Source organism: Penaeus monodon, chromosome 36 (genome assembly GCF_015228065.2).
Source record: "Penaeus monodon isolate SGIC_2016 chromosome 36, NSTDA_Pmon_1, whole genome shotgun sequence".
NCBI lineage: Eukaryota > Metazoa > Arthropoda > Malacostraca > Decapoda > Penaeidae > Penaeus > Penaeus monodon.
Genome location: NC_051421.1, coordinates 90,893 through 106,665, shown reverse-complemented (window position 1 = coordinate 106,665; position 15,773 = coordinate 90,893). Strand labels below are relative to the sequence as shown.

General features: G+C 48.6%; 1 long non-coding RNA gene across 1 annotated transcript in view; it reads left to right on the top strand.

Moving 5' to 3' along the window:
• The window catches only part of LOC119595650, a 33,281-nt gene extending 32,308 nt beyond the window's left edge, over positions 1-973 (top strand). Inside the window, exon 2 of the long non-coding RNA XR_005230710.1 lies at positions 614-973. This is a non-coding gene — a long non-coding RNA (uncharacterized LOC119595650). The remainder of the gene's footprint in view (positions 1-613) is intronic.
• The last annotated feature ends 14,800 nt before the right edge of the window (positions 974-15,773 follow it).

The window sequence follows — 15,773 nt, the reverse complement described above, 5'->3', positions numbered from 1 at the left end:
AAAAAAACCCAAAAAAAAATTGCAAAAAAAAAAAAAAAAGAAAAAAAAGGAAAAAAAAAAAAAAATTTAAAAGGAAAAAAAAAATTTTTTTGGGGCCCAAAAAAAAACCCCCCCCTTTTTTTGGGGTTTAAAAAAAAAAACCCCCAAACCCCCCTTTCCCCAAAAAAACTTTTAAAAACCCCAAAAAAAAAAAAACCCCCCCCCCCCAAAACCCCAAAAAAAAAGAAAGAAAACGTAAAAGATAACAGAAAAAATCAAAGAAGAAAGAGATAAAGAAACTGTAAGGAATCAAAGGAAAATGAAAAACGCGAATTTGTAGAAATTAAAAGAGAGAAAATAAACGCAAATTAAAATAATTTCTAGATAATATATGCCAAAGAAGTAAAAAGCGTAGAAAAGGAAACATAAATCTAAAGGGACAGAAGTCAGTACAAAGAGACTGGATTAATCTGAACACCAACAGAAAAGAAATTAAGAAAAAGGAACACACACATAATAACTTTGCTTGAGCTAAAGATCGTCTTAGAAATGTGTTTATTCATTCATTCATTTGATATTAACGAAGTATATCGAGGAGTATTCCTTATTGTGAGGAGGGGAAGAAAAGCTGAAGGTAGCTAGCTACCAGGAAACTGAAAAAAATAGTTATAAAGAAGAGGGGCGAAACCCCTTGCGTGGTGATTTTTTGGTTGGTCGACGCTGTGTGGAGGGTTGGAGGCATGTTTTAATTGGTTGAATATCATAGAGCCAGGTCAGTTTCATACGAGACACCTTTATTTTCGTCTGCCAAGTGTTATCATAGCAGGAGATGGTCCTGTAATGGTATCCAGTTGCAGGCGAGACCCTCGCCTGCCTCCTTTCCATCTCGTGTGAGGTGGAACCGAAGTCCAGTGGGTCCCTCTATTTTATATTTATTTGAACAACTTACCGCTTGGACATAGTGATCTGCAAAAAAGAAAAGAAAAAAAAAAAACAACGAAAAGAAAAAAAATGCAGAACATAAAATGGTAAAGGCATGTTCAAAACATAAATGGAACAGGGAACATACACAAACTTTAAATAGAACATAAAATGGTTTGTTTGTTTGCCTGTTAGGTTATGAAACGGGCATTATCGCCTGCCTCCTTGAACAGTGGTACACAGACATACAGACCAACATCCCCAAAACAACATACAAGACTATCCCCCAATACAGAGAAACACATCGTCTGAAATTGCTAATACAATACAGGCACTTACATGAACTTACACTAACATGGGGCTGGGACGCACAACTACGCACAAGATACAGAGAAATTCACAAATTACACACGAAATTAAAGTAATGAACAAACACCACTGGGAAATACTCAAAACACGAAAGATCCTAAGAAATTTTGTAGTTCCTTTAAAATGCTCATAGGGTCGAACAAGCAGACAATCACACATATACAGCGCACATAGACAGAAGGTTGACTAGGTGGAGGAGATGGAGCCTCTCCACAGGGAATTCTGGCAACAGAATTTCCAAATCTCCCCACACGAGAATGCCCGATTCGACCACACCACAGAGACCGAGGTTACAAACTACGCACAACATATGAACATAATTCTCCCAGAGAATACCACCATCGCTCTCGGTCTCGCTAACAAGCACCAGACGAACGTAATTCTACGAGACGTCAGCAAGGTCTTTGATAAGGTCTGGCATGACGGTCTCAAATACAAGCTAACACAACTATTTACACTTTACACGCCTTCTCTGCAGCTTCCAGGACGACAGGACTGCTACAATACGCCTGGGAGCCCACCTAGGCACCCCCATCCACCTCAGAAGTGGAGTACCACAAGGAAGCGTTTTATCGCCAATCCTTTATATCCTGTATACAGCCAATCTGCCAGAACCAACACCATACAGCAACTATTTTTCCTATACAGACGATATCACATAGATTATCACACACCCCTCTAAATCACAACACTTCATGATCAACACCTTTGAGCACCACTGGAAAATACAGACAAACATAAACAAATTCAAACTCATACCCATAGCACGTAGAAATTCACAACCAATCACAATCAACAATCATACAGGAAACATTCTCGGACTTCAGTTCACAAGCACAGACTTCACAACACACATTAAACAAAGAATAACACAAGCACGAACAACACTAACCAAACTAAAACGCTTTTCATGCTACACACCACAAACAAAACTCAAACACTTCAGACATTCTAGAATACAGACTGTCAATAAACACCAAATCTAGCAATCATCAGACAGCTTACCTGGTACCGCGCAATATTCAAACGAATTCCGACAAAAACTACATGCAACAGTACAACATAACACTAAATACGTACACAGCGAGCGCAAATCTGAGACCGACTTGCGCGAACAAAAACAACATATACATACTTGAAACAACAACATGAACCACTAAAACAACGCTGTGGCAAACAACAGCACAAACACGACAGCCAACCGCGATAACACAAGACTACTGGACAGAACAATATTAACAATTTTGATAAAACAAAAAAAGACAAACAAAACTAAAATCAACGCCCTCAGGATGCCCAAGGATCATACCAACCACAATGGCAACAGAAGCGACCACACGTCTGACCACACACACACCCACCTGCCGACGCGGATGCAACTAAGTAAATCATGGACCATATGCGTCTCTCAAATTATAATTTAACCGCTGTTAGCCTCTGGAAAGGGCTTTAGGACCTCTAGATCAAGGTTTTATGTGTGGGTTCTCTTCGAATCCAAAGGATTATTGCAATCACCCACAGCAAAGACGACCTTGGCCTTGTGTGCATAACTTTGCGGTTTCACCTCACCTTACTCTGAAGCTAGTGTTTTTAATTGTAGGCCGAGAACTTACCATTACAAACGCGAGAGACTGTGGCACTTGGCAGTTTTCAAGCGATGTTGCCGGCCGAGCACATAAGGTTACGCCCGTTGGGCAGGGTTCAGCACCCTAGCCCTAACACAAAGACTGTTAATGGCTCGTGGTGCTCTCTTTTTTGAGACCACTTTTCCACCATTGCACGTTCCTGTGCATATTAGCTTGCTAGCCTTCTCTCACCCCCATCACCCTTACGCTATGCACCATGGGTCTGATCAAATTAAAACTCTGGGGAGCTCTCCAGAAAATCTTGAAATCACAGAGGTTGCGTAACGCACTGCTCAAAGTGCAATGGTTACAGGTTGTTGTAGCACGAGAACAAAGACCCCTTTCCTCCTCATCCAGCAAAGAAAGCTCACTGCTCAGGGCTTCAACCCATTCCTCCCCGAAACCAAGGCAAAGCACGGTCGTGGCTAAAAAATCGACAGACAATCCGCCATGACCGTTTTTGAGGCCATTTCGGCGGAACTACATAAAAACGATGTTACTGTAGTTGACATTTACAAACATCCTCACCTCCCATCACCCTTACGCTATGCCACCATGGGTCACATGATCAAATTAACATACTCTGGGGAGCTCTCCAGAAAATCTTTGAAATCACAGAGGTTGCAGTCACGCACTGCTTCAAAGTGCACAATGGTTACAAGGTTGTTGTAGCCAAACCAGAACAAATGACCCCTTTCCTCTCCTCATCCAGCCAAAGAAAGCTCACTGCTCAGGGCTTCAAACCCATTCCTTCCCCTGAAACCAAGGCAAAATGCACGGTCGTGGCTAAAAAGATCGACAAGACAATCCCGCCATGACCGTGTGAGGCCATTCAGGCGGAAATAACAGCCAAAAACGATGTTACTGTAGTTGACATTTACAAACATCCCGAATCCCGGATCGTCAAGATCCGATGCTCCTCGCCTGAAGAGGCACAGAAACTTATCTCCCGTGGGATCGTGATGTCTCACAAGTCCGTCCCCACCTACAACATAGAGTCTGAGTGCTTTATTCAGATTCATCAGTGCCTGAAGTGCTACAGGTACAATCACAAGAAACACGCATGCACACACGAACAAAGGTGCAGTCATTGTGGCGAAGTCGGGCACTTCTTCGCCACTTGCAACAAGCCCATCAAATGTTGCAATTGTGAGGGACAGCATGTCGCCGTCAGCGGGTCTTGCCCTACACGAAAAGAAATACTAAAGACTAAAAGACAAGCACGTAAACAGAACACCAATCCAACATACACCTCAACAGTTCAACCCCTACAGACATCTACATCCATCACCACAAGACCTCCCACAATTCCCCGGAGAACCACAATGCCTCCCCCACCTCAGTTCCCCCAAAACATCACACCTGACATCAACACTAAAATACAAACAATACTACACGTAGCTTTGATAGCTGCCAAATACAAAGCAAAAAGATTCGCAAACATTGTCTCTGTACAAAGAAACAACCTCATTAATGTTGTGATTCCCAGGGAAATCTTTGAAGACGAAGACCTATACATACCTGAATATCACTCACAAACAAACACAAACACCGAGGCTAGACCGGCGACCACCACACAACCACAGCCCTCTACCTCCCGCGCACACCTACTCCCACAACCACAACCACAACGCCAACCAAGACTAAGCTTACAACAAAACACTACAAAAAACACAAACGAACACAAACGCAAACTGCCATCACCACTAAACACGCACAAGAAAAAAGACAAAGAAGACCCACTGCCCTCGATGACCACCGCACCCCCTCGTCGTCACCACGACGACACCATTCTGGGGGATAGCCTCCAAATCAACCTCCCTGAGGTTGAAGCATGGGGCGACCTCGCTACCTGCTCCCCTTGGGGACGCAGTCTCTGTTCTCCCTGTCAGGGGGAACCCCTGGAGACAAGGAAGTATCGGGAATTGGTCCGCCGATTCCCGAGAATTCCACGTCTCCCTCTCCCAGGAGTCCCTCCCGGACCTCGAGGGGGATGCGGCTCGGACTCGTCCGCGCCCTCGCTTCCGGGAGCAGCAAACGCCACGCCTACTCTAAGTGGCGTGCTGACACTTAGATGTGCTGCCTCCCACCCCACACACACCACACCACACTCACACTCACACACATACAAACGCACACAAGCTACAGGTCAATCAGAATAAAGCACCCAGATGGATCTATGCTATGGGCTGGGGACGAATGTGGTCGTCCTCACGATCACACGAGAAATGCTTCTGTGCCTCTCCCTGGCGCGGGAGGCTATGTAAACAACAACTACAAACCTCGTGTTTCGGTTGTCCGTCAGGATAGTCAATGCCTTTTTCAGGAGAAGGAGGGCGGCCCTGGCGGCCCTCCGATGACTTCTCGCTGGACCGAGGCGATGAACAGGGGCTAGTTCCTGGCTTGGCAGCAGCATCCTTTCCTTGTGTACTTCTCATACTTCCTTCACACCTTTCACCCATCCTCCTTCCCTTGTTTTGTTACATAAGGATAAGTCCGATATGTTAAGTTTAGCCTCGCCCAGGCTATGCCATAAGGGAGCCCGGACTGTGTCGACTAATGCCGACTCGCTCACGTGTGTCAGCTGTTGCAGACTCGGCTGAACCTAGTCCTTACCCGCTGTGGTGCCCAGCCACAGCAGTGACGTCCAGGCGACAATTGCAACTTCTCACGCCTGGGCGGGGCGCGAACCGCCGGCCCCTGGATGAGAGGCCGACACGTTACCACTGTACTAGACTGGAGGCTTGTTTTGTTACAAGGATAAGTCCAATATGCGAAGCTTAGCCTCGCCCGGGCTATGCCATGAGGGGAGCCCGGCCTGTGTCGACTAATGCCGACTCGCTCATGTGTGTCAGCTGGTGCTGACTCGGCTGAACCTACTCCTTACCCGCCGTGGTGCCCAGCCACAGCAATAACCTCTGGGCGACAATTGCAACTTCTCGCGCCTAGGCGGGGCGCGAACCGCCGACCTCTCGGTTGAGAGCCTGGAGGCTTGTTACGTTTATTTCAAGGATAAAGATAAGTCAGATATGCGAAGCTTAGCCTCGCCCAGGCTATGAGAGGAGTCCGGTCTGTGTCGACTAATGCTGACTCACTCACGTGTGTCAGCTGGTGCTGACTCAGCTGAACCTAGTCCTTACCCGCCGTGGTGCCCAGCCGCAGCAGTAACCTCCGGGCGACAATTGCAACTTCGAACCGCCGACCCCTCGGATGAGAGGCCAACACATTACCACTGAACTAGCCCGGAGGCTGTTTATTTTACATTTACTTAAGTTAAGCTAGCTTCGGCGCTTTTTACTATAAACTCGGCACCCGTGCTCCCCACGGCTCGGCCAATCACGGTCAGGCACGATTGATGCCGGATCTCGCGAGCGCGGGTGTCGAGCAGCCTAAATTTGCCGCCTTTTTAAGCTTTCAATTTTACTTTTGTTCCCTTTTATTAATATTTTAATTTCTTTTAGTTTTTTTTACCGTTCATGTTTAGTTCCCCTTAATTTTTAAGTATCTTTTATGGTGGTTGTTTTACTGAAAAGCAATCTTTTAAACTCCCAAATAAAGTAACCCCTCTTAAGAGAGCCCTATCCCCTTTTTAACTCCCTTCCCCCCCTCCTCTCTCTCTTCCGTGCGTAACCTCAACCTCGCCCACGCCCAATCTCATCATCCTTCCATAGCGTCCCTCATCCTAATCCTTACCTCCATCTCACTGGTTTCGGATTTCCGACACGTGCCATGATCATGGCTCCTTTGGCGTAAGGAGTGCCAACACGCGAGTGAGGGAGGAGATGTCATGGCTAGTGTTGATAACCCAAACGTGGTGAGATCGCCAGAGCACGTCTCCTTGGAAGTCCTGCCGCCGACAGGTAGAAATCTCTGCTCGACGCGGGCAAGGGATATAGCCTCTGATTAGCGATCTCACTCGTACTTCAACCTGCAGCCTCATGGTTAGCTGAGAGCACCATCGTTGCCATGGGAGAGAAGTCCGTACACGGTGGCGTCTCCGATGGCGCCGGACAGGCCGCCTTTACCGCTCCCATCCTCCTTCGTTAGCCGAGTGCTTCCGCAGCCCGGGCGCGGCGGCCTCGCCGACCCGTGAGTTTGCTCATGCGAAGCGAGTGCCTGCTATGCCAGGGCAGCGCAAACCACCGATGGTGCGAGGCCTCCCTTACCGACCTTTGTCCTCCTTTCCTCCTCCAGTCAGCTATGCCCCCAACTTTTACCCCGCATGTTGGGTTAAACCCCGACTCTTTTCTCTCTTACTAAATCATCTTTTCAATCCCCCCCTTATCCTTCCCCTCTCCCATCTTCTTCCCCCCCCCCCCCTCCCGTAACATGGTTAGCTAGCTATGAGATTTGCGAAGTTCTGGCTTCGCCCGGGCCTCTCACTTATGGCCCGGCTTGTGTCAGCTTTTTATGGCTGTCTCATTTGTTTCTCTGACACTCGGTGCTTACCGTGGTGGTGGGATTGCCAGCAGGCGCTCCTGTAGCCGTGGTGTAAGCATCTTGCATAATCTCTTTATCAGCACGACGGCTGTATTCTGTGGGGTTTGCCTCAGGAATTGAGTGTGCACACAATTCCCTAAGTAATGTAGTGTGGCGTTCGGCTCGCAGCAATGCATGTAACACCTGTCTTCACGCTCTATTGTTTGTATGATCTGCCATGAACAATGGTAACCTAGGCGCATTCTGTGCAGAATGACTTCGGTACCTCTGTTGTTTATTTCAGAGAGTGCCAGTGGTTCATAGCCGGTGGCGTCTGAGTACCAGCTGGCTGAGGGGGAGGATCTCGTTTCCTCTCTGTGAAGCTGCAGGAGGAAGGAGATTGCCATCACCATACACTTCATCCTAAGTAATTTTCGGCTCTGATGTATTATCATGGGATTAGGGGGCATACCCCTGCCAACTTCGGCTAGTCTGTCAGCAAGCTCATTCCCTCTGATCCCTATGTGGCTGGGAACCCAGTTTATGATCATTCTTCTACCCTGTGCAAGAATCCTCTGTGCCAGTGTGAGGATGGTAGTCAGAAGGTAGATATTGTCAGTGGGTGAGCACTGCTGAAGACAGTCGATGGCTCCTTTGGAGTCCGTGTGTATGACCACATGTCCTTCCCTCACGGACGCGTGGCTCAGTGCTCCCATGACAGTAACTGCCTCTGCCTGTAGCGAGGAGGCGTTGTCTGTTGCCACATGGATTTTGTGGCATCCCTTGCTGCGAAGCCGGCGCCTGCAGTGTGGTCAAGGGATCGACCGATCTATCCATGTAGTATGTTCTGCTGCCTGGAGGAGTGATGGTTGCAATGACCCTCTGGGTTTCTGCCTTCAGGCTAGGCGTGGAATATTCCTTCTTTTTGGTTGCCAGTCTCATGACCGAGAGCTCTATCGAGATTTGTGCCCATGGCGGAGCTTTGACAAAGTCAGGGTGAGGGGAGTTTATGCCCTTGGCAAGAAGTGGATCTTTGAGCTGATGGCGTATTAACACCCTGGCTGTGTGAGACAGCCAGGAGTTGTTTGCAAACAGCTCTTTATCTTGTTCTAGGCATCCAACTATTTTATGTCTTAGGCTTGTGTTTCTGGGAGCCTGGATGACCTTTGATAAGAATTGTGCTGCCATTAGATCAATTCATGAGGCCAAGGGAGAAGGTTTGCCTCCACTACGAGGTTGAGGACCTTCGCCCACCTTGGGACGCCCAGAATGACCCTGGTGGCTTTGTTTTGGACTGTCTCCAGTTGGTCTTTATATTTTCACTTAATGCCAATCAGAGCGAGGGAGGCATAGTCTACGATGGGCCTGACAGCATGTACATAGAATGATCTTAGTACTCTGTGTCTGGCCCCTATGCGTCTTCCACTCATTGCTCTCATGACAGACAGTCTTGATTTTGTTTGGTCAACCAGATACTGGACCTCCTTCTGGAAGGAGAGGGTTCGGTCTATCCTTACCCCAAGGTAGAGGTAGTCCTGAACCCACTCCAAGTCCATTTCCTGGATTTTCAGACTTGTGCCTTGAACTCTCTGTCTCAGAGCCATGGCTTTGGATTTGGCTGCAGAGATCTTTAGTCCTGTCCTGCACCACTCCTCAGATACGAGGTCCAGACAACGCTGGGCTTTGTTTAGGCAGTATGGTCCAGTAGACATGATAGCAAGATCGTCTGCATAGATGATCTTGCACCCCACTGGGAGGTTTATGTTGAGGATGCAGGACATTAAGGTGTTAAATAGGGCTGGACTGAGAACCCCACCCTGTGGCATTCCATTCTCTAGTGGCATGTGCTGTGATAGGTGAACTTGGAATTTGGCTGTTCTATTCCTAAAGTAGTCACCTATCCAAGCCAGAAGCTTACCTCTGATTCCTTTTTGGATCAGGCTCTCCTGAATGGCAAGAGGACTTGCCAATTCAAAAGCCTTCTCCTGGTCAAGGAATACTACCACAGATGTGCCCGTGCTTATTGTGCTCAAGAGCGTGACTATGCTGTGCGCTGTGCTCATGCCCCTGGTAAACCTGTGGAGGTGTTCATGTGGGGGTCTTATTTTCCATCGGAGCTGGATTAGTACCATCCTCTCGGCCGTCTTGGCGAGACAGCTGAGGAGAGAGATGGTGCGGTACTTCCCCGGCTGCTTTGGTTTGGGGATGGGAACTATGGTAGCCCTCTTCCAACTCTGGGGTAGAGTTTCCCAGGACTTGTTGATGAGTTGCAGGAATGCAAGCTCACCTACCAGTCCCAGGTGGGAAATGATGGAGTACGAGATCCCATCAGAGCCCGGGGCTGTGTTACAACTGGCTTTAAATGCATTTCTTAGTTCCCTCAGAGAAAAGATAACATCTCAGTTCAGGTTCGGCTGCCCTTTCTCTGATATGAGCAAGTCTGTCTGGTTGTAGGCGTTCTTGTCTTGCCCTCAGTTCGGCTGGCAGGCTGTTCCTACTTGTTCTCACAGAGTACTCGTGTGCCAATCTGTTCGCCTCTGACTGGGGGCTGGTAGCTCGCTTGACCCATTGCCATAGCTCGGAAAGGGTGGTATGGTGATCAAAGGACTCACACAATTCCAGCCACTTTCCCTGCCTGACTCTGCTGGCAGTTCCCTTGGCATCCTCTGACAGCCTCCCTTAAGGAGGGCTAGGTTGTTGGGGATTCTTTGCCTTCGGAAATGTTTTCGGCACATATTTGCCCTGTGGTTGACCTCCCTAATCTCGTCATTAAAGTACCAGGCGTCTTTGTGACTCCTGGACCCAGGCCGAGTTTTGGGTATGGTCAGTGAGGCTGCCTGAACAATGGCATTTACAAGTCTGGCTTGTAGCACTTCCACGGTTTTGCTTTGTGTGGGTTCTTTGCTTCTCAGACAGCAGGCCAAGGCGTTCTGAAACGCCTGCCAGTTGGCCTTGTCTTGGATTCGGTCGTGGCATTTCAGCTGGGCCACTATCCATGAGGGTAGTTATAGTGCCGTAATGGTCACTAGTGACGGTCTCATCAACACGCCAGCCAATCCTTTCCACCAGAGTCGCAGTGGCCAGGGTGAGGTCTAGGACCCCTCCTCTGACATGCGTTGGCTCCTGGGTATTGAGGAGAGCGATCTCGGGGAATGTCTCAAGCACGTTGGCTATGTGATAGCCAGCCGCATCCGATGCCCTGCAGGGAGCCAGGATGGGGTGGTGTGCACTGAAGTCTCCCCTTATGATCACTCGGTCGTGTGCTGCAGAAGCACAGACCTGGCTGATGTCTAAGGTACTACAGTGTGGCCGGCTGTACACATTGTACAATTTCAGGGGACCCCCAGCCAGGTGAATCTCGATGGCAAGAGATTCAACATCTCCATTTCCTCTCCCACACACCGACCTAAAACCCAGCATCAGGAGTTGTCTTCGCGATAAATGGAAGGAACAATGGAGGCATATCTCCAGAAATAAACTTCGAGAGATTAGAGATGACCTTGGCAGTTGGGTGACTAGTATCCATCCCAACCGAAAAGTAGAAGTTGCCTTAACAAGACTAAGAATCGGGCACACAAGACTGACTCATGGGCCGATGATGTCTAAAAGTCAAGCACTTTGTGAGGGATGCCAAGAGCCCTTAATGATCGCACATGTAGTGGAAAGATGTGCAACATTCTCAGACCAAAGACGTATGTACTTGTCTCCCCCATATACACTGAAGAATGTATTGGGGGAGGATTGTGACATAGAGGGTCTTATTAGTTTCCTTAGGGAGACTAATATTTTTAATAGAATTTGATTATGCATAATGTTTATGCAATAATTTTATACACTTAGAGTATAATATTTATGCTTTGATTTTTTATTTGTTTATTGTTATTTATAAGATATCTATAGATGGATTTTAAAGTTTTAAACATTTTAATATTTCTATTTAACAAGGTATTCGCCGCTAATGACCTTAGCTGTTGACGCGGCAGATAATTTTAAATAATCAATCAATCAACATCTCCACAGTGCAGTGCACCGGCTATTGCGGAGCAGGGGATTGTTGCTCTGACAAGGGTGATCAGGCCTCTTTTGCCATCAGCACGTGGCAGCATGAAGACATGATACCCGGAGAAGCGAACAGGTTCCACTGTTAATGTCTCCTGGAGCATGACGATGTCAATGCTCCTTGATCGCAGTATTATGTGGAGGATGGCACTCCGTGCCGAGAAGCCATAAATGTTCCACTGCAGAATACTTAGATTGTGTGCCATGATGTTATTAGTTGATAGTTACATCAGAGACATCATCGTATTCGGATTGACTGTCTTTGGAGTCTGACAACTCCATTGCGAAGTCCTCGCTGGTTGAGGGGTCTTCTTCGGCTGTCAGGCTATCCCTGGGTCAACTAGGGGGTGGAGAGCCTTTAGTAGCTCTGACTTTATGTGTTTGGGCTTTTCTCTGGCCAGGCTGTTTCTGTGCATTGTTCTTTGCTGGCCTTGCCTGGGCAAGGTCAGCTTGTTCTGATTCAGTTTCTGGCACTGAATCACCGTGGCTAGGCTCTGCCTGTGAGGGCATGGCCTGGGTTGGAGTGGGGAGGGGAATCTCGTCCTGAGGTGAGGGAGAGGATGGGGCTGTTTTGGCCCTTTCCAGCTTCCTTCCCTTTATGGTTGCGACAGACTTGGTCAATGCCGTCATGGCGACCTTGACTGCCTTATCCGCCTCTTCCCTCGTCCTTCCCAAGGCTGTTGCCACTGCTGTGACTACAGCAGTCAGCAGGATCGATATGTCCCCCTCATCGAGGAGGAGATCTCCGGTTTAGGCTGGGGGGCGGCTTCCTTCCTCTTAGGAGGTCTGGAGGCCTTTTCGCTTTTGTTCTTCCCCAAGACATAGTCTGGTCGCTTCTTAGCAACCTCTTGCCAATTGAGGGCCACTTCTTTCCTGACAAAGCAAGCCAGGCTCCAGGCTTGATGCCTCTTGGCACAGTTAGGACATTTGGCTGTTGTATCCTTCTTTTCCTCTTTGTAGGCCTTAATGCACACCTCGGTGTTGTGTGCCTTGCTACAGACACCGCATTTAGGCTTGGCTGTGCAGGTAGCCTGGTGGTGTCCGTACTTCGGGCACTTGAAACACCGCAGTGGATCAGGCACGTACGTTTGAAGGTTGTAGGTACCCCAGTTACCCAGATCAAGGGTAGAGGTTGGGCTACCTTTCATGGTCACCAGGACGTGGTTGGAGCCTTCCCTTTGGACATTCGGGAAGCCTTCACGACCTGTGGGTGTGATGCAATCACCTCCACATCATACAAGACTGAGAAGTCAAGTAGCACCACCTTGACCCTCTTTTCCTCGGGATTCAGTGGTGAGAGGCTCACTTTCCTCCCATCTATTAGCTCCTTTGTTTCCTGCAGGAAACAAAGGGTGGCTTGATCTTTGGGCATGATGATCATGCCCCTGATCTCGTGCAACTCTGATTGACAACCAGATTTTTCGTTGGCTCTCCAACGCCCCTGACCAGTTGGTAGGCATTGTCGAAGCCTTCTTGTTTGACAGGTACCTTGAACTGGGAGAAACGCCTTGTAGGTCCAGACTCTCCCTCAGAGTCGGTCTCCGGCCTCGGACGTTTCGGCCCGCCCTTTTGGCTTTGGGGCTGTTTCGGCTGGTTCAGCTGGTGCTCCCAATTCGGTCAAGGGGGTTGTCTGAGGGGTGCTCAGAGACCTTCCTGGCCTGGGTGCTGGCCTGGAGGGGTCAGCACAAGAGTCCATCTGTTGGACAATCTGGTGATAGACATATTCTTCATGGTTTTTCTGTCTAGTCCACCATTTTGGCTGCAGGCATGACAGTGTCATCCTATGCTCGGGGTTTTCTTTTGCCACCCGGAGGCATGTATGGCTTCAGGGTGGCTGCCGTGGTTTGGGCCTTGCACGGGTCGTCAACATTAGCATCTGTCTGTGGGGGGTATTTTGTTTGATTTTCCATGTAATAGGACAGTGCTTCATCCACTCACGCCCCCACCCACCAGTGTTAGAGCCAGTGTCTAACAGCAACAGGGGTGATGAGTGGATATGCGCAGTCAATTAGCTATTGCAGCGGCACTCACAGACCAGTGTGGGTACCAACGGCAGCATGACTGTTTGACCCTAGCCTCCCGAGGGAGACCAGCCGATTGACCTGACCGGGCCTGGTTCAGGCCGCCTGTCTTGCCAGAATAGAGGACCAAAGAGGCGTGTTGCTAAGCCGCAGGGCATACTCATTCACGGCATCACTCAACCTCCAGGACCAGTTCCTCTCCATCCCTCAGAGAGGACCTGTACCTTTTTTCAAAGTGAATCCCCCTTCTCTCTGAAACACCCAAAGGCTGTTTCACCTCAGTGAGAGAAGAGGGGTGTCCTGCACCTGTTCCAATAAGTTCCTTCATCCCTCTGAAACAGCCAACCACAGACTATTTCATCACAGTGAGGGAGAGAAGCTAACTTTTCCAGGCGGTTTCTATGGCAGGATGGCTTTTTAAGGTCAGTCCCTCTTTTCTCTGAAACACCCTGAGGCTGTTTCACCTCAGTGAGAAAAGAGGGGGTCCTGCACCTGTTCCAATAAGTTCCTTCATCCCTCTGAACAGCCAAATGATACTGTTTCTCATCAGTGAGGTTTTAGTAGAGCTCCTTTTTATAACCAGGTGCTTTCTATCACAGGACGGGAAGTAGGGTTCTGTCTAGGGCAGCTATTTAGACAGAACCAGGCTGAGGCCTGACAGAGTGAGGGGGACTCTACCATGCCTATCGTTCCTATTCGAAAAAAGAGAGTGTCAGTCATCAGATGCCATAGGAACCAGGCTGGTTCCTATGGCAGGAGGGGTTTTGCTAGTGAGTCCCTCTTCTCTCGAAACACCAATAGCTGTTCACCTCAGTGAGAGAAGATGGTCCATGTACCTGTTCCAGTGAGTGTCTTCATCCCTTGAAACAGCCACTACAGACTATTTCCTCACATGAGGGAGAGAAGCTAAATTTATCCAGGTACTTCCTACACAGGATGGGAAGTAGTGTTCGGTCAGTGGCAGCCTATTTAGACAGAACCGGCTGAGGGCTGACAAAGTGGGGGGCTCCTACCTGCCATCATTCCTATTCGAAAAATAGGAGAGTGCAGTCATAGTATGGTCGGGTGCCAGGGCCAGTCCCTAGCAAAGAATGAACAACAAACCCAAAGGCATAGGCCCTCTAAGGCCCCCCAGACCTTTACCTCCCCTGCGAGGTAAAGTCTGCCCGACTGTCCGAACACGATTCGCCGCAGAGATGGGGGTCCAGTCCAGTGTGCACAGAGTCTCCTAGTGCCGAAAATCCTATAGGAAAGCGTAGGCTAGGAGGGCACGACAGCTACATGCAAGCACATAAGCATCATGGCAGCAAACAAGGCTGGCGCGTCGCGCCGAACGCGTAGGAGCGAGAGCCGAAATTGCCTGGGACTCGGGCTGGGTACATCGCTGTTAATCGCCATGGCAAAGCCGTCACAACCGAGAAGGATCATAGTGCTCTCTGGCATTATCGAGTGGCGACATACGCTGCCGCCCCTTGAGCGCCTTTGCTGGTACATTCTCCCTTGTCCTCGAATCGTCCATTAAGGACCGATTCGCCGCAGGAATGATGGAGAGGGCAAGTCTTCTTTATCAGCTGATCGATGTCCACTGGGTACGGGTCTTCTTTAAACTTGACCTACCGTAGCCTCTGGGCTAGATGTGTATCATGCGCGGACTCGTCATCCGAAGGTCGCGCGGTCAGCAGCCAACCCAGGCGCGAGAAGTTATTGGGGAAAAACTTCGCCGGAGGTTACTACTATGGCTTGCAACCACGCGTAAGGACTAGGTACAGCGCGATCAGCACCAGCTGACCACTGTGAACGAGCGCATTATTTCGAACAGGCTGACTCCTCATTGCATAGCCGGGCGAGGCGGCTTTGCATAATGGACTTATTATGTTACCGCTCGTCACTTTGCCCGCCTGGCCCGCTATGATCGTGGGATCACACTGCGAATATAAACAGAGAGATTTCAAGGACGATCAACTACAAACTTGTTAGGACTCTGACCGATTTGCTTTTCACTATCGGGAGTGCACTCGTGCAATTGCATCAGCAGACCCGCGTAGTCATGGAGCAGATGGGATATTCTACGGAAAAAAAAAGAAAAAAAAGCTTCATGATATTCTGTTCTATGATCTCTTTAACAACTTACACACCATAACCCTTACCCTTTGTTTGCTTGCTTTTGTTCTGTTTTGTTCTTGTTCCATTGTATAATTACCAAATTTCTTTGAACATGATTTTTCATTTTTGTTTTTTGCTGTTTTGTTTTGTTCTTATTCCTTTTATGTTATCAGCATTATCACCGTATTTCCGTATAATGATTTATGTAACATAATTGCAATAATCAGCCCCAGTTGTCAAGAACTCACAACCCCGCAAATGTTTTATTATACCATTT